At 37.8% G+C, this 16,555-nt stretch overlaps 1 protein-coding gene and 1 pseudogene across 1 annotated transcript in view; both read right to left on the reverse strand.

Annotated features, from left to right (window-relative positions):
• LOC129632079 (ankyrin repeat domain-containing protein 26-like) overlaps window positions 1-9,907 on the reverse strand; it is a 74,485-nt pseudogene extending 64,578 nt beyond the window's left edge.
• Window positions 9,908-14,015: 4,108 nt separating this feature from the next.
• LOC129631841 (coiled-coil domain-containing protein 3-like) overlaps window positions 14,016-16,555 on the reverse strand; it is a 72,201-nt gene continuing 69,661 nt past the window's right edge. The window contains exons 8-9 of the transcript XR_008704197.1: window positions 15,535-15,580; window positions 14,016-14,730 (exon numbers count right to left, since the gene is read on the reverse strand). The gene's annotated coding sequence lies outside the window, so the exon portion shown is untranslated. The remainder of the gene's footprint in view (window positions 14,731-15,534; window positions 15,581-16,555) is intronic.

A 16,555-nucleotide genomic window follows, 5' to 3' on the forward strand; every position in this document is an offset into this window, starting at 1 on the left:
TCACAACTGTGACACTGTTCATAAGCCATACCAAGAGGTCACAGTTGGAATGAAATAGCTAATGTCAAGCTTTATAAGGATCAAGGTCTACATGTCCTGAGATAAAGCACCCAGAGCCCAGAGCCAAGAGTATCTAATTGGCCTTTGCTTGGCTTTCGGCTCTTGAGGGGGAACATCTCACTACTATTCTCCAAACTGCCTGCACCAAACTGGAACTCTCACTGGTCACATAGCAAGTAACAGTTAAAATTATTTTTGGCTGCAGTTTAGTGAGAACTGGCATTTTAATGTGAACACTTACATATTAAAACCACTAATAACAGCATATTCTTCTGCAGTCCACCTAAAAACATCTTGAGAAAAGATGTCAGCACCTTACTGAAGAAGAAGTCTGACGACATTTGTTGATTCATACTTGACAGCAAGCATGAGGGCTGTTCTAAAACAACAGAGAGATGACTTCAGCCTCAGGAAGTTGAGTTGACTTACTTAAACAGTTAATTTGATATGCTTTACCAAGTGAACACCTTGCCCTTTCATGAAGAACTGATCATTTACAGACTCAAGTGTGCATCTTTGCAAATTACCTCCAAGGCTAAAATGAAGGGACAGAAAAGAAGCCTCCTGTCCCACTGTGATGCCAGGTAGCAGCACTTACTATTTCAAAAGTCCCTGTTGGGGACTTCCCTGGTGGGCCAGTGGATAAGACTCCAGGCTCCCAATGCAGGGGGCCTAGGTTCCATCCCTGGTCAGGGAACTTGATCCCATATGCTGCAGCTAAGAGTTCCCACAACTAGGACACCATGTAGCCAACTTTCAAGTTTAAATAAAAAAAATTGATAATAATGGGAATAAAAATAGTCATGGTGGCAGTTAATGATGTAGACAAGCATGTGCTAGGCACTAAAAATGAAATACTATATATAAAATCTTTCTTACACACAGACACCTTTGAAAGATGCATTACTATTTGCCTTTTGTATCAGGAAACTTATTTGCTGATGATAACCCTAATCAGTAGGAAACCTAGGAATTGAACCTAGCCTGAATCTAAAGCCCATCATTTTCATCTGTATCATTCACCTCTGACTTGTCTTGGTTAAAGGAACTGTTTATCCAATAAAAGCTATCTTTCTTGCTTCTACCTGCATTAAAAATGCAAATATAAAAATGTACTAAAATGAGAAAGGATAAAAACTGATGAGCCTACAGGATCAGGTGACCATGAGTAATAATCACCTTTTTGTGGCTATTGTTATTTAGTCGCTATGTTGTATCTGACTCTTTTGTAACCTAGTAACATCAGCATTCTTCAATCAAAGTAATTTAAAACAGAGTTATCCAAAAGACAAAATCAAGTCTTTTAGGTTTACTATGCATCTTATAAAAATATATACATACAAAGTAGAGGTTAAAGAATTCTTTTAAAAGAATTAAGAAACTTGATACTGTCATGAGGTAAACTAAAAAGCAGAATCCATATTTCACAAAGCTAATAAAACTAATTTGAAATACCTCAGCTATTACAAGATCAACCAACCAAACAAAAAGAGGTTGCATAGGACATCGGTCAATACTTTAAAGGAATATGATTCCTGCTATACATTCCTGCTATATATTGTTAATGATTCTCAGTCAGAATAATTGATATTCTACCTAAGTAGATCACAAATGAATCCTCTTATTCATTTAATCTTGATATTATCATCCTAGACTAGCACTAAGGGTTTTAAAAAGAAAAAGAACAACGGTACCTTTTCATCTTATCAACCGCATGTATATTTGCTTCTTTCTTTACTAAAAACTCCACCATTTACCCTCTCCTTTCACATATAGCAAGTAACAGTGGTGTCAGGTCATCCTGTAAAACAGGGAAAACCATTTCTAATGTACACAGTTAACCTATTTCTAAACTGAAATTAAAATCGTGCAGCCGAATTTCTGAACTTAAAAATAAAAGTCAGAAAGTAAATGAAAGAGAGCCCCCTCTTCATTGCCCTGTGAATCTTCTTTCTCTTTAATATGCTCCTCATCTGGGCCTTCCCTGGTTGTCCAGTGGCTAAGTGTCAAGCTCCCAATGCAGTAGGTGGGGGTATCATTTAGCTACTGTATCAAATGCATATTTTAGGGACAATGCTGAGGCAGAAATATATAATACTATCTGTAGCATGCATAACCTATCCAAGGATGACCATGAGTAAACTCAAAAGGTTTACAGACATTCCAGTGGGAATATTATTCTCTATATGAACATGCAAAGAGAGAAACTTTTGTTTTTCTTTTTCAAAAAGTCAACTGTGGAAACCCTGTTTTACTGCTTTCTCAGAAATGTCTCCTGGAATTTAATCTTACTCATTCTCTCTTCCTTGCTTGCTCTTTCCACCGCCCTTCCTTAAGTTAGATGTTCTGGTGGAGAGGTCAGCATTAGCTAGATGTTAACTGCATGCAGAATGAGCACCCTCCCCACCTTATCTTCAAAGACCCTTCTTGATGACTCTCATGTGATTAACTCCAGACCACCAGGAGGAAGCTTCCAAAATCCTAGAGTTCTGGTGTCTGTCTTGCTTTACTGCTCTTAGTTAAAGATTGCAACATAAAATTACCAATACATACATGCTCAACATTTTCTCGGGGAGTTGCTCTTCCACCAGCTCTCCTGCACTGTATCTTATAATCTTGTGTGTTTGTGAGAGTTATTCAGTGCGAAACTGCCACAACCAACTTAAAAATTCTAATTTGAAAAATTTAATTCCATTCTTAAGAGATTTTTTAAAATATGAAATCAATTATAGATTAATTATACTGTCTTTAAAAACCTTCAAATATTTATTAAAATAAACTATCAAAAATTGGAAACTCAAATGCTTATGGATGGAAAGCTGATGACCTAAGTAAGTGAAAAAGCCAGGTGAGACCGGTAACCCCGAAAACACCCATCCCACACAGAAGGGGTGGCCTCTGCACGCAGACCAAACAGTAGGATGGGCTCAAGGGGGTCCAGATTTGGTTCTTGGAGAAGCCTGAACTTCCACATGAGCCTCCTAAATTTGAAATGTTGACTCAGTGTATGGATGTAAACTAAACATAATCAAGGGCCATGTTTGGTTTATGGCCCACTTTTGGTTTTATGTTTGCTGTTTCCAAACAAGTGGGTATAAAGCAAATATTTGTATGTGAAACCTTTCTTTTCTTTAGTATCATATGTTTCACAAAAAAGTGGGTCCCAATATGTAATAAATATGGCTATTAAGACTCATCATTCAATTAAACATAAATTCTTTTAAAAAGACTCAAAATTCACAGTCAAGAATGTTTCCACTGCCTGTTGAAACTACAATCTATCTCTAGAATTCTTCTGGATTGTTAATAAAATGGATCATGAGTTTCCAAGCCTGCTGAAAATAAATGCTTGCAACAATTCCCCTCTGTACTGTTACTAACTTCATGGGTTTTAAAGCTCTCATTTGCTTATGCCAGGGATCAGCAATTCTAACAGACACCCTCCAAGAGTCTGTCCTGAAGCTGACACCAAAAAAGGCTCATGAGTTACTATTACTGCAGTCAGGAAAACCCTGCTGGTAACAAACATCTGTTGACCTAATGACCTGGATGATAAGTGAAGATGCAAAATCCTTAAAGGGTCAGACTCTACAGACGAAGTGACTTCGCCATGAGCAAATTGCTAAAGACTCTTGGAGTGTCACTGAATGATGAGTGGTTGGAAGGAAAAGGAGTTATCGTTCAAGCCCATAGATATTGCCAAAGATACTCCTTTTAGTATCTCAAGCACAGGGGCAGAGAAAAAGTCAGGCTAATATTGTTGGAAAGGAGGGAGCTGATGGAAGTAGCTAGCATTTATCAAACTCCAATGCTTCAGGAGACTACTTTCTTTTGTGAAGGGTGCATTTAGAAATTAGATGTATTCACTCCATAGTTATTCATCAAGGATTGGTTCAGAATCTGAAGGGAAGAGTTCTAAATACACACATCCAAGAGTTCCTCGATTTACTCAGTCAAAATCTACAGCGAACAGCCTAGGCTTATACATTTTTAAAATAAGTTTTCCCAAATAATTGTGGTTCACCAGCAGAATATAGCTGAGAATTAGTGCAGCAACCACTTCAGTCTCATCTCTTACTCACACGGCCAATTCCTTCTCTTATGTGAAGGTTTGAATAAAAAAGAAAAGTGTAAGAGGCAAGAGTCATCAAAACTGCAATTTTTAAAATTTTCCTGGGTAAACAGTGGTAGAACAGGGAATAGTAAACCCAAAAGGCAACCTGATCTCATTATTTATAAACCCCTTACTTCCTTCCCATCAAGATATTCTAGATGGGAGAGCAGAGTCTAGAGTCTTATCTAAGTGGATGGTTCTGCCAGAATAGGATAATATCAGGTAGTTATTTGTACTTCTCTCTTAATTCCCACTTAATCACCACCTGTTCACTGTCAGTCTGTTTTTATCAGAGTCTTCTTAAAACTGGCACCTAGGCAAGTTTACAATTCACTCACACTCTTTTTCAAAATAACAACTATTATCCCTGAAAACTGAAAAGCATATAAGAAATATATAAACTGAAGGGAATAAAAAGCACAAACCAAAATCTCGGGACTTCCATGGTGGTCCCGTGGCTGGATCTCAGTGGTCCCAGGAAAGAGGGCCTGGGTTCAACCCCTGGTCAGGAAACTAGATCCTACATGCTGAAATGAAGCCCAGCTCAGCCAAATAAATATTAAAATCAATAAATCCTCTTCTTGGCATTTCCCAACTGCCAAAATTCCAGCTTGACTTGCACTTTTCACTAGCTTGCTCCTTTTCATTTCCTTTTACCCTCTTAAGACTTGGGCAATGAAAGAGAAACTGTGTTTATATAAACCATCTTTCATAAAATGGGAATTTGTGAATAGCACCAAGATTTCTAATATGTCGTAAAATGCTTTTGTTATGTTTGAATTTTAAGACAAAGTATACTGAGGCCAATTTTGCTTTACTCTGCTATTTTAGACTGATTCAAAAAAAAAAAAAAAAAAAAAAACCCTTAAGTCAGATACTACTGAAGCAACTTAGCAGCAGCAGCAGTTTAAAAAAAAAAATGCTTTGCATATTTTGTAGATAAAGTTAGTTGAGATATACCTTGTTCCTGGCTTCTATATTGGCATCACAGGAAAGCAGCTTTGTTGCAAGTGATATATTCTGGCAAAAGACAGCGTAGTGGAAAGCGGTGTTCCCACAGACATCCATGACATTTGGGTTGGCACCATGCTCCAGCAGAAGAGTTGCACATTCCTCTTCTTGGCATTCTATGGCCTGTCAGTGTTGTGCCAAGAAACAGAGTGTAAATTCTAGGAATTCAAAGTAAACAGTCCACAAGCTTCACCGGTTTGCTATATCTAAATGAGATGAATTCACTTTTAGTCTCAGTAGTTAAATCACATCCACCTTGTGTGGACATGATTCGCTGCCCCATACCTTCATCAGTGCTGCCCTGTTTTCATTGTCATAGAGGTTAAGCAGGCATTTTCTCTCCAGGTGCAGAGTTACCACTGCTCAATGGCCATTGGCACAGGCCAAGTGGAGGGCAGTCCTATAAAAGCCATTAAAAAGAATACATTTGAATCAGTTCTAATGAGGTGGATGAAACTGGAGCCTATTATACAGAGTGAAATAAGCCAGAAAGAAAAACACCAATACAGTATACTAACGCATATATATGGAATTTAGAAAGATGGTAACAATAACCCTGTGTACGAGACAGCAAAAGAGACACTGATGTATAGAACAGTCTTATGGACTCTGTGGGAGAGGGAGAGGGTGGGAAGATTTGGGAGAATGGCATTGAAACATGTAAATATCATGTATGAAATGAGTTGCCAGTCCAGGTTCGATGCACGATACTGGATGCTTGGGGCTGGTGCACTGGGACGACCCAGAGGGATGGAATGGGGAGGGAGGAGGGAGGAGGGTTCAGGATGGGGAACACATGTATACCTGTGGCGGATTCATTTTGATATTTGGCAAATCTAATACAGTTATGTAAAGTTTAAAAATAAAATAAAATTAAAAAAAATAATAATAAAAAAAAAAAAAAAAAAAAAGGATACATGTACCCCAAAAAAAAAAAAAAAAAAAAGCAAGAGGAGTTTTCAGGAAACTGTAGTGTTATTGTTTCAAAACAAATAATTGTTCCTGTGATTGAAAACATTCAATAGCATGCTATTCCTACCACTCTAAAACAAATATTTCATTTCCTTCTGGAGAAAGAACATTATATATTAGCATTAGCTCTTAACACTAATGAAAGAACAATTTACTTGAGTAGAATGACCATGACCTTGAGATTCAGCTCAACTTGGGTTTGAATTTGACTTTTACTCTGTCACTTAGCTGTTGCTCAGCCTCTCTGTGCCTCAATTTCCTCATCAACAAAATGGAGAGAGAAGTAGTTCTCTCACAGGACAGCACTGCAATGCTTAAATGAGATTCATGCAAAGAGTTTAGAACTGTTCCTGGCACAGATAACAGCTCACTAACTGTTAGGTAATATAATCATACTTATTACTATTACTACTATTTTACAAGGACAACATCTCAATGAAGTCAAAGGATATCATACCTCCTTTGCAGATACATTTTGAGGATTAGAGACAACACTGTGCTTCAATGATTCTAATATGTTCATTTTCTGACATTTTAACGTCTGACATTGGAATGAAATTTGTAATTCACAATGTCTGTACAACTATAATTAGTAGCATTTTTGTTTGCTCATTTCTCATTTTTCCTGTTGATCGAATTACCATAAAGTCTTTTTGTCTAAGGTTGCTTCTTTTTAATTAAAATACCAGATCAGATCAGATCAGTCACTTAGTCGTGTCCGACTCTTTGCAACCCCATGAATTGCAGCACACCAGGCCTCCCTGTCCATCACCAACTCCCGGAGTTCACTCAGACTCACATTCATCGAGTCAGTGATGCCATCCAGCCATCTCATCCTCTTTTGTCCCCTTCTCCTCTTGCTCCCAATCCCTCCCAGCATTAGTCTTTTCCAATGAGTCAACTCTTCGCATGAGGTGGCCAAAGTACTGGAGTTTCAGCTTTAGCATCATTTCTTCCAAAGAAATCCCAGGGCTGATCTCCTTCAGAATGGACTGGTTAGATCTCCTTGCAGTCCAAGGGACTCTCAAGAGTCTTCTCCAACACCACACTTCAAAAGCATCAATTCTTCAGCGCTCAGCCTTCTTCACAGTCCAACTCTCACATCCATACATGACCACAGGAAAAACCATAGCCTTGACTAGACGAACTTTTGTTGGCAAAGTAATGTCTCTGCTTTTGAATATGCTATCTAGGTTGGTCGTAACTTTCCTTTCAAGGAGTAAGCGTCTTTTAATTTCATGGCTGCAGTCACCATCTGCAGTGATTTTGGAGCCCAGAAAAATAAAGTCTGACACTGTTTCCACTGTTTCCCCATCTATTTCCCATGAAGTGATGGGACTGGATGCCATGATCTTCGTTTTCTGAATGTTGAGCTTTAAGCCAGCTTTTTCACTCTCCACTTTTACTTTCATCAAGAGGCTTTTTAGTTCTTCTTCACTTTCTGCCATAAGGGTGATATCATCTGCATATCTGAGGTTATTGATATTTCTCCCAGCAATCTTGATTCCAGCTAAAATATAGATGATGCATATTACATATTACTATATATTACAGGTACACAACATAGTGATTCACAATTTTTATAGGTCATACTCCATTTAAAGTTATTATATGATATTTGCAATATTCCCCATGTTGTACAATACATCCCAGTGGCTGGCAGGATTTTAGTTCCCCCACCAGGTATCGAACCCTGGGCCCACAACAGTGAGTCTTAACCACTGGATGACTAAAGAACTCCCTAGATTCCCTTGACTTCTGAAAAGGCTGAAAGTTGTCTTAAAATATCAATCCTCAAAAAAAATAAAAATAAAAAAATTGAAATTGTGCCAAAAAGACAAGCCCTGTCTGCTAAGCCGACTTGCCTATAGACAGCTTGATCTACAGAGAATTTTAAATTTTTTGTGTTGTTAAAATGTTAAATCAACATCCAGATTTATTTTCTTTGTGTGTGTGTGTGTGTGTGTGTGTGTGTGTGTGTGTGTGTGGAAATCCAGGAAGCTCCAGAATTCTTACTTTTGAAATCATTCTTAGAAAGGTCTTTGGTGTGGGAGGAAGGCTCACAAGGTAGGGGGTATATGTATACTTGAAACTCATTTATGATGTTATACAGCAGAAAAGAACACAACATTGTAAACAATTATTCTCCAATTAAAAAAAATAAGGTTAAGAAACAGTAGAAATAGAAAAAACAGAAGGTCTCTGTTAGCAGATAAAAAAAGTATAAATAGGAATCTGAGTTTTATTCTTGTACTTTTCTCACTCTGCATATTTGAAATGTTTGATCCATAATCTATCTGAAACTTTTTGGTGAGATAAAAATTGAGTTATTTTTCTCTTTTACCAGGTTATTTATCCACCATCTACACACAGTTTATCATTTCTAACAGAAAAGGTCATCATTTTCAAGTTCTAAAGTTTTACATACATTTGGGTGTTTGGGTATTCTGTTCCATTCATTTATCTATCTTTTCAGTTGTTAGTAAATGAACACTTTGTGTGCACTTATAGCACATTTTGATATCTAGAAGGGCAAATCTTCCTCTACTATACAAAACTTTTAATTTCATCACAACAATTAAAGACAGAATATGTAAGCCAAAATCTTTAAAACCATGAAATGTTGATTAGCTTTAAATATAGAAAGACCATACATCCTAAGAAAATGTCTTCCTATTCAAGGACACAGCCAGCTTCCTACTTCAAAGCTGTCTTCTAAGGTCCTTAAGCAAAGAACACATATACCTAAGTGTACACTGATATAAAATGGACATTGAAATGTATCTGAAGAATTTTTAATCCAGAAGTTTATTTGGCATGGGAATTATTTTGCTCACTATGCAGTTTTCTGTAATATATAACCTTACAGTATAAAAAATGTATACATTAAAAATAAGATATTGACTACACCAGAAATCTGTCCACTGCCATGATCCACAAAAGGTGATCCATGAAGAAGTGCTTTCATAAATCACATGAGAAAAAATGTGAGAGCCAGAAGGTTGAGAAGAGTTCTTGAAGGCTATATAACTTGGGAGCTTTTACTCATGAGTACATCATGCTAACCCATGTGAATAAAAAGTAGGAGGAAGAAAGGAAAAACAGATGCTATTCATATTTCATTTCATTTCTGTGATTACCGACATTCAGTTAAATGACTTCAAAACTATCAGCAAAGCTCTATAAGGGGAATTATAAATGGGTCCAAAACGAGCTAAGACTTTTTGCTGCCTATAAAGTCTGTGGGGTGCTGGATCCCAGGAAGGTATCCAGGAGCCTTGGAGGGGAAACTCACAGGAGGGATCTCTGCCAGGCCCTTCCACTCCGCTTACCTGTTCATCTTGTCCCTGTCGTTCAGGCCATTTTTTCCAAACAACAGAACATGCTGTACTTTGGCTACGTTGCCCACAATGGCAGCTTTGTGGATCTTTCTGAGGTCTTTGTCTCGGATGCGGCACCCGGGCTGGAAGTTGATTCCATGACCACTGTCTCTCACTGGGTTGATGGAGGAGCCAAAGGGCTACACACCCTTCTTACTCCCGAAGCCAAAAATCTTCTTCACCGCAGAGCCTACAGACACACACACCTTACCTCTCCCTTGGCTCTTCAGAGTCCCCTAAACCCAACATGAGCACTACAGTTAAGCCAGAGCCGTCCTGCCACAACCTCCCAGCTGGGAAGCTCAACGGTTTGGAATCTCTCATCCCAGAATGATTGTTGCTAAACAACACCTCTAAACACATTGCCCATGCACACAGAGGCCTGGCATGCCAGCCCAGTGCTCATATGCAAGAACTGTAAGTTGATTTCCTGAAAGAAACAAACACTATCAATAAACCTTTATCTAAACTAAGAAGGAAAGAAACTGAAATATAGAAAAGGAAACTGAAATATAGAAATGAAAGTGACATTATAACTGTATAACTGTCAAAATAACTATAGTATCCAAAGCAAGCTACAGATTCAGTGCAATTTCTATCAAATTACCAATGGCATTTTTCACACGACTAGAACAAAAAAATTTACAGTGTGTATGAAAACAAAAGACCCCAAATAGACAAAGCAATCTTGAGGAAGAAAAGCAAGAGCTGACAGAATCAGGTACCCTGACTGCAGACTACTCTGCAAGCTTCAGTTATCAAAACACAGTACTAGCACAAAAACAGAAATATATTGAATGATCAATGGAACAAGACAGAAAGTCCAGAGAGAAACCTACGTACCTGTGGTCAATTAATCTAGGATAAAGGAGGCAAGACTATACAAAGGAGAAAAGACAGCCCCTTCAATAAGTGGTGCTGAGAAAACTCAACAGCTACATGTATAAGAAGGAAATCAGAACACTCCCTAACATCATACACAAAAATAAACTCAAAATGGATTAGGCACCTAAATATGACAGGTCCTATAAAACTCAGAGGAGAATATAGGCAGAACACACTCTGACATAAATTACAGCAGGATCATTTTTCATCCACCTCTTACAGTAATGAAAATAAGGAGAGAAATAAGCAAACGGGATATAATTAAATGTAAAAGTTTTGCACAGTGCAGGAAATCATAAACAAGAAAGATGACAACCCACAGAATGGGAGACAATATTTGCAAATGATGCAATTGACAAGGGATTAATCTCCAACATATTCAAACATCTCAAAGAGCTCAATAGCAAAAAACAAACAACCTGATCAAAAAATGAGTATAAGATCTAAATACACATTTCTGTAAGGAACACCTACAGACGACCAAAAAGCACATGAGAGATGCTCAGAAAGGATGCTCTGCATCACTAATCATTATAGAAATGCAGAAATACTACAATAAGGTATCATTTCAAACCAATCAGAGTAGCCATCATCAAAAAATATACAAACAATAAATGCTGGAGAGAGTGTAGAGAAAAGGAATCCTTCTACACTGCTTATGGAATGCAACTAGGTACACTCACTGTAGAAAACTCTATAAAGTTTGCTGTAAAAACTAAATATAGAGTTGCCATATGATTCAGCAATCTCAGTGATGGGCATACATCTGGAGAAAACCATAATTCAAAAAGGTACAGGCACCCCAATGTTCACTGCAGAACTATTTACAATAGCCAAGACATTGAAGCAACCTAAGTGTCCATCAACAGAAGAATAGATAAAGAAGATGCAGTATATACACACATACACACACACAGCGAAAATGAAATATTACTCAGCCATAAAAAGAAATAATAATGGCATTTGCAACAACACAGATGGATCTCAAATTACAATACTAAATAAGGTAACTCAGAGAAAAAAAAGTATCACATCACTTACATGTGGAATTTAATAAAAATAAACTTATTTACACAACAGAAACCAACTCAAAAGATCTGAAAATAAAATTATGGTTATGAAAGGGGAAACATGAGGGGAAGGACAAATTAGAAGATTGGAGTTAACATATATACACTATTTTCTAGTAGTCATGTATGGATATGAGAGTTGTACAATAAAGAAGGCTGACTGCCAAAGAATTAATGCTTTTGAACTGTGGTGTTGGGAATAGACTCTCAAGAGTCCTTGGACTGCAAGGAGATTAAACGAGTCAATTCTGAAGGAAGTCAATCCTGAATATTCATTGGAAGGACTGATGTTGAGGCTGAAGCTCCAATATTTCAGCCACTTGATGTGAAGAGCTGACTCATCAGAAAAGATCCTTTTGCTGGGAAAAATGGAAGGCAGGAGGAGAAAGGGGACAACAGAGGACGAGAGGGTTAGATAGCATCACCAACTCAATGGGCATGAATTTGAGCTAACCCCACAAGATAATGGAGGACAGAGGAGGCTGGCGGGCTGCAGTCCATTAGTTGCAGAGTTGGACACGACTGAGTGACTAACACTTTCACTTTGAATATGGAAAACTTAACAGTGCTGGTTTTTAAATCACTTAAGTTAGCTGCAGAGAAAATACTTAGTATCAAAAGTACTTAGATACTACTGTTTAAAAGTAGTATTCAGTTCAGTTCAGTTGCTCACTCGTGTCTGACTCTTTGCGACCCCATGAATTGCAGCACACCAGGCCTCCTTATCCATCACCAACTCCTGGAGTTCACTCAAACTCACATCCAAAGAATCAGTGATGCCATCCAGCCATCTCATCCTCTGTCGTCCCCTTCTCCTCCTGCCCCCAATCCCTTCCAGCATCAGAGTCTTTTCCAATGAGTCAACTCTTCGCATGAGGTAGCCAAAGTATTGGAGTTTCAGCTTTAGCATCATTCCTTCCAAAGAAATCCCAGGGTTGATCTCCTTCAGAATGGACTGGTTGGATCTCCTTGCAGTCCAAGGGACTCTCAAGAGTCTTCTCCAACACCACAGTTCAAAAGCATCAATTTTTCAGCGCTCAGCTTTCTTCACAGTCCAACTCTCACATCCATACATGACCACAGGAAAAACCATAGGCTTGACTAGATGAACCTTTGTTGGCAAAGTAATGTCTCTGCTTTTCAATATGCTATGCAAGGAGTAAGTGTCTTTTAATTTCATGGCTGCAGGCACCATCTGCAGTGATTTTGGAGCCCCCCCCCTCAAAAAAATAAAGTCTCACAGTGATTCCACTGTTTCCCCATCTATTTCCCATGAAGTGATGGGACCAGATGACATGATCTTTGTTTTCTGAATGTTGAGGTTTTAGCCAACTTTTTCACTCTCCTCTTTCACCTTCATTAAGAGGCTTTTTAATTCCTCTTCACTTCTGCCATAAGGGTGGTGTCATCTGCATATCTGAGGTTATTGATATTTCTCCTGGCAATCTTGATTCCAGCCTGTGCTTCTTCCAGCCCAGAATTTCTCATGATGTACTCTGCATATAAGTTAAATAAGCAGGGTGACAATATACAGCCTTGACGTACTCCTTTTCCTATTTGGAACCAGTCTGTTGTTCCATGTCCAGTTCTAACTATTGCTTCCTGACATGCATACAGACTTCTCAAGAGGCAGGTCAAGTGGTCTGGTATTCCCATCACTTTCAGAATTTTCCACAGTCTATTGTGATCCACACAGTCAAAGGCTTTGGCATAGTCAATAAAGCAGAAATAAATGTTTTTCTGGAACTCTCTTGCTTTTTCGATGATCCAGCGGATGTTGGTAATTTGGACTCTGTTTCCTCTGCCTTTTATAAAACCAGCTTAAACAACTGGAAGTTCATGGTTCACGTATTGCTGAAGCCTGGTTTGGAGAATTTTGAGCATTACTTTACTAGCCTGTGAGATGAGTGCAATTGTGCTGTAGTTTGAGCATTCTTTGGCATTGCCTTTCTTTGGGATTGGAATAAAAACTGACCTTTTCCAGTCCTCTGGCCACTGCTGAGTTTTTCAAATTTGCTGGAAAATTGAGTGCAGCACTTTCACAGCATCATCTTTCAGGGTTTGAAATAACTCAACTAGAATCCCATCACTTCCACTAGCTTTGTTCGTAGTGATGCTTTCTAAGGCCCACTTGACTTCACATTCCAGGATGTCTGGCTCTAGATGAGTGATCACACCATCGTCATTATCTGGGTCATGAAGATCTTTTTTGTACAGTTCTTCTGTGTATTCTTGCCACCTCTTCTTAATATCTTCTGCTTCTGTTACGTCCATACCATTTCTGTCCTTTATCGAGCCCATCTTTGCATGAAATGTTCCCTTGGTATCTCTAATTTTCTTGAAGAGATCTCTAGTCTTTCCCATTCTGTTGTTTTCCTCTATTTCTTTGCATTGATCGCTGAGGAAGGCTTTCTTATCTCTTATTTCTATTCTTGGAACTCTGCATTCAGATGCTTATATCTTTCCTTTTCTCCTTTGCTTTTCACTTCTCTTCTTTTCACAGCTATTTGTAAGGCCTCCCCAGACAGCCATTTTGCTTTTTTGCAGTTCTTTTCCATGGGGATGGTCTTGATCCCTGTCTCCTGTACAATATCACGAACCTGCATCCATAGTTCATCAGGCACTCTATCTATCAGATCTAGTCCTTTAAATCTATTTCTCACTTCCACTGTATAATCATAAGGGATTTGATTTAGGTCATACCTCAATGGTCTAGTGGTTTTCCCTACTTTCTTCAATTTCAGTCTGAATTTGGCAATAGGGAGTTCATGATCTGAGCCACAGTCAGCTCCTAGTCTTGTTTTTGTTGACTGTATAGAGCTTCTCCATCTTTGGCTGCAAAGAATATAATCAATCTGATTTCAGTGTTGATCATCTGTTGATGTCCATGTGTAGTGTCTTCTCTTGTGTTTTGGAAGAGGGTGTTTGCTATGACAAGTGCATTAATACTACTTAAATGTAGTATTTTTAAAATACCATATAAATTTTCATCATACACACAAAAATATTTCCCTTTAATAAGGATTTTCTCATCATGTTTAATGAAAAACAACTAAAATGTCATGAAAACAGTCCAGAAGGGAATTTTTACTATTTATCTTTTAGATCATATATTTTTTCTTCAAAATCTGTACATATTCTTGTGATGTTTTCCAAAGCAGGTCCTGAGACAGATTTGACCTATGTGTAGCTCCTAGAGGAGACAATCCATAGGATTCAGATTCAAATTTAGCAGCAGCTGGAAAGAAAAAAGATTACATTCTTTATCTAAAATACTTGAGTTAACTCAGTATTAGAAAAAAAAAAAAAAAACAACCTGAGATATTTCTAAGTGCTCTGGAAAAAAAAAAAACATATCTATAAATGACAGAAAACAAAATACAAGATTACAATTACATACTCATCCCATGGTCCCACATGTGGCTGAGTATCAGAGCTTCTGGCTTTCTCATTCTTCATTCATTTACTCAATAACTATCTGCTAAGGTGCTGTGACAAACACTGGAATTACAAGATGAAGGTGACCCAGTCACCCTGAGATGATAATGCCATAAACTGTAAAAATAGATGAACAGACAATTTCCATATGGTGTCATAAATACTAAGACAGATATACAAGATGGCACAAGGAACACTAAGAAGGGACAGCCTGTTTTGTGTCAATACTGCCAGCTTTTTGGTGGAGGTGCTATGGAAGTAGCTACCTGAAGGACAGGAAAAAGTACAGAGTCAGAGGGGAGAAGAATGTACAAAGACGAGAGGTAAGGAAACAAATCTGTGGGATCCTACACAGTCTGGCTGGTTAGATGCGCAGCTAAGGGGCAGAATAAGGTGGTAAAGAGATAAGGCCAACTACTTTGGAAGGACCCACATTGATGCAGGTGTTTGGAGCTTTTCCTGAGGGCAAGAGATAAACTACTGACAAAGCCAATGACACAGAAATTATAAAGTCACCCAACAAGTGACAGCTACACAAACATAACGGTTTGAGTCTGGGTGTTCTAGCCTTAACCACTACCAGACATACATTTTGGCAACATACCTTCTCTTAGTTCTCTAGTTTTACTCCTTTCCAACTCCTGCTGCCTCTGAAATAAGTCAAATATTATTTATCTTTAAGTTAAGCAAGAGATATTATCATAGGAATGTTATACAGCTTACTAAATATGACATTTAAATAATACTTTTAGAGACTAGACCTAACTTGAAGATTACTTAAGTAGAAAAATAATCACATAAATAAAATGCATTCCTACTTATTCCACTTATAAATAACAAAGAACATATATAGAGAACGTTAACTGATAAAAAGTACAATAAATATCAGTCTATTGAGTACACATAATTTCAAAGAATTAGAGAATGACTCATGATCCTAGGAATGACCCACATGATTACTATCTTCTCCCCCTACAGCTCATGCCCTAAATACATACTTCTGAGACCTTTATTTTGATTTCTAGATGAGGATCCTGTTCAAATGGAGGAAGTAGTTTGAGTTGAATGTTATTAAGGAGACCACACTTGCAATTTTCTTTAAACTTTTCCATTTAACAAAAACACAGAAAGGTGAGAAAATTATACACAAGAAAACGATGTACCAGCAAGTTTTTATTCTAAAGGTGTTTAGTGAGAAGGAGTAACACATAACTGTTAGTTTCCGAACTATGTCCCATAGAAGGGGAAGGTCCCACAGGGGTCACTGCAGGGTTGAGGAACTGAGAAGTCACAAGTGCAGGACCTCTGGCCACTCCTTTGGCTAAAAGGGTTTACACTTATCTCTGTTTTATATAATATGGTTCCACATAAATTTTTTTTTAAAGAAAGTTTGTTTTCTTTGAAACAAACAAACAAACTTTTTTTAAGGTATGAGAGTCATCATTTAGGCAAAGTTCTTAATTCTACAAAAGAGGTAAGAAAGCCAATGACTTTCTTACTGAGTTCAGAGTCCTATGCCAGCTACTTCTTCAGATTAAGAAAAAACACATAGATTTTTTAACTATAATGCAGAAAATGAATGGAGAAAATGAATATGTAAAACCTTCTTACATAGTTCAATAATG

The sequence above is a fragment of the Bubalus kerabau genome, chromosome 17 (assembly GCF_029407905.1).
Source record: "Bubalus kerabau isolate K-KA32 ecotype Philippines breed swamp buffalo chromosome 17, PCC_UOA_SB_1v2, whole genome shotgun sequence".
Taxonomy (NCBI): domain Eukaryota; kingdom Metazoa; phylum Chordata; class Mammalia; order Artiodactyla; family Bovidae; genus Bubalus; species Bubalus kerabau.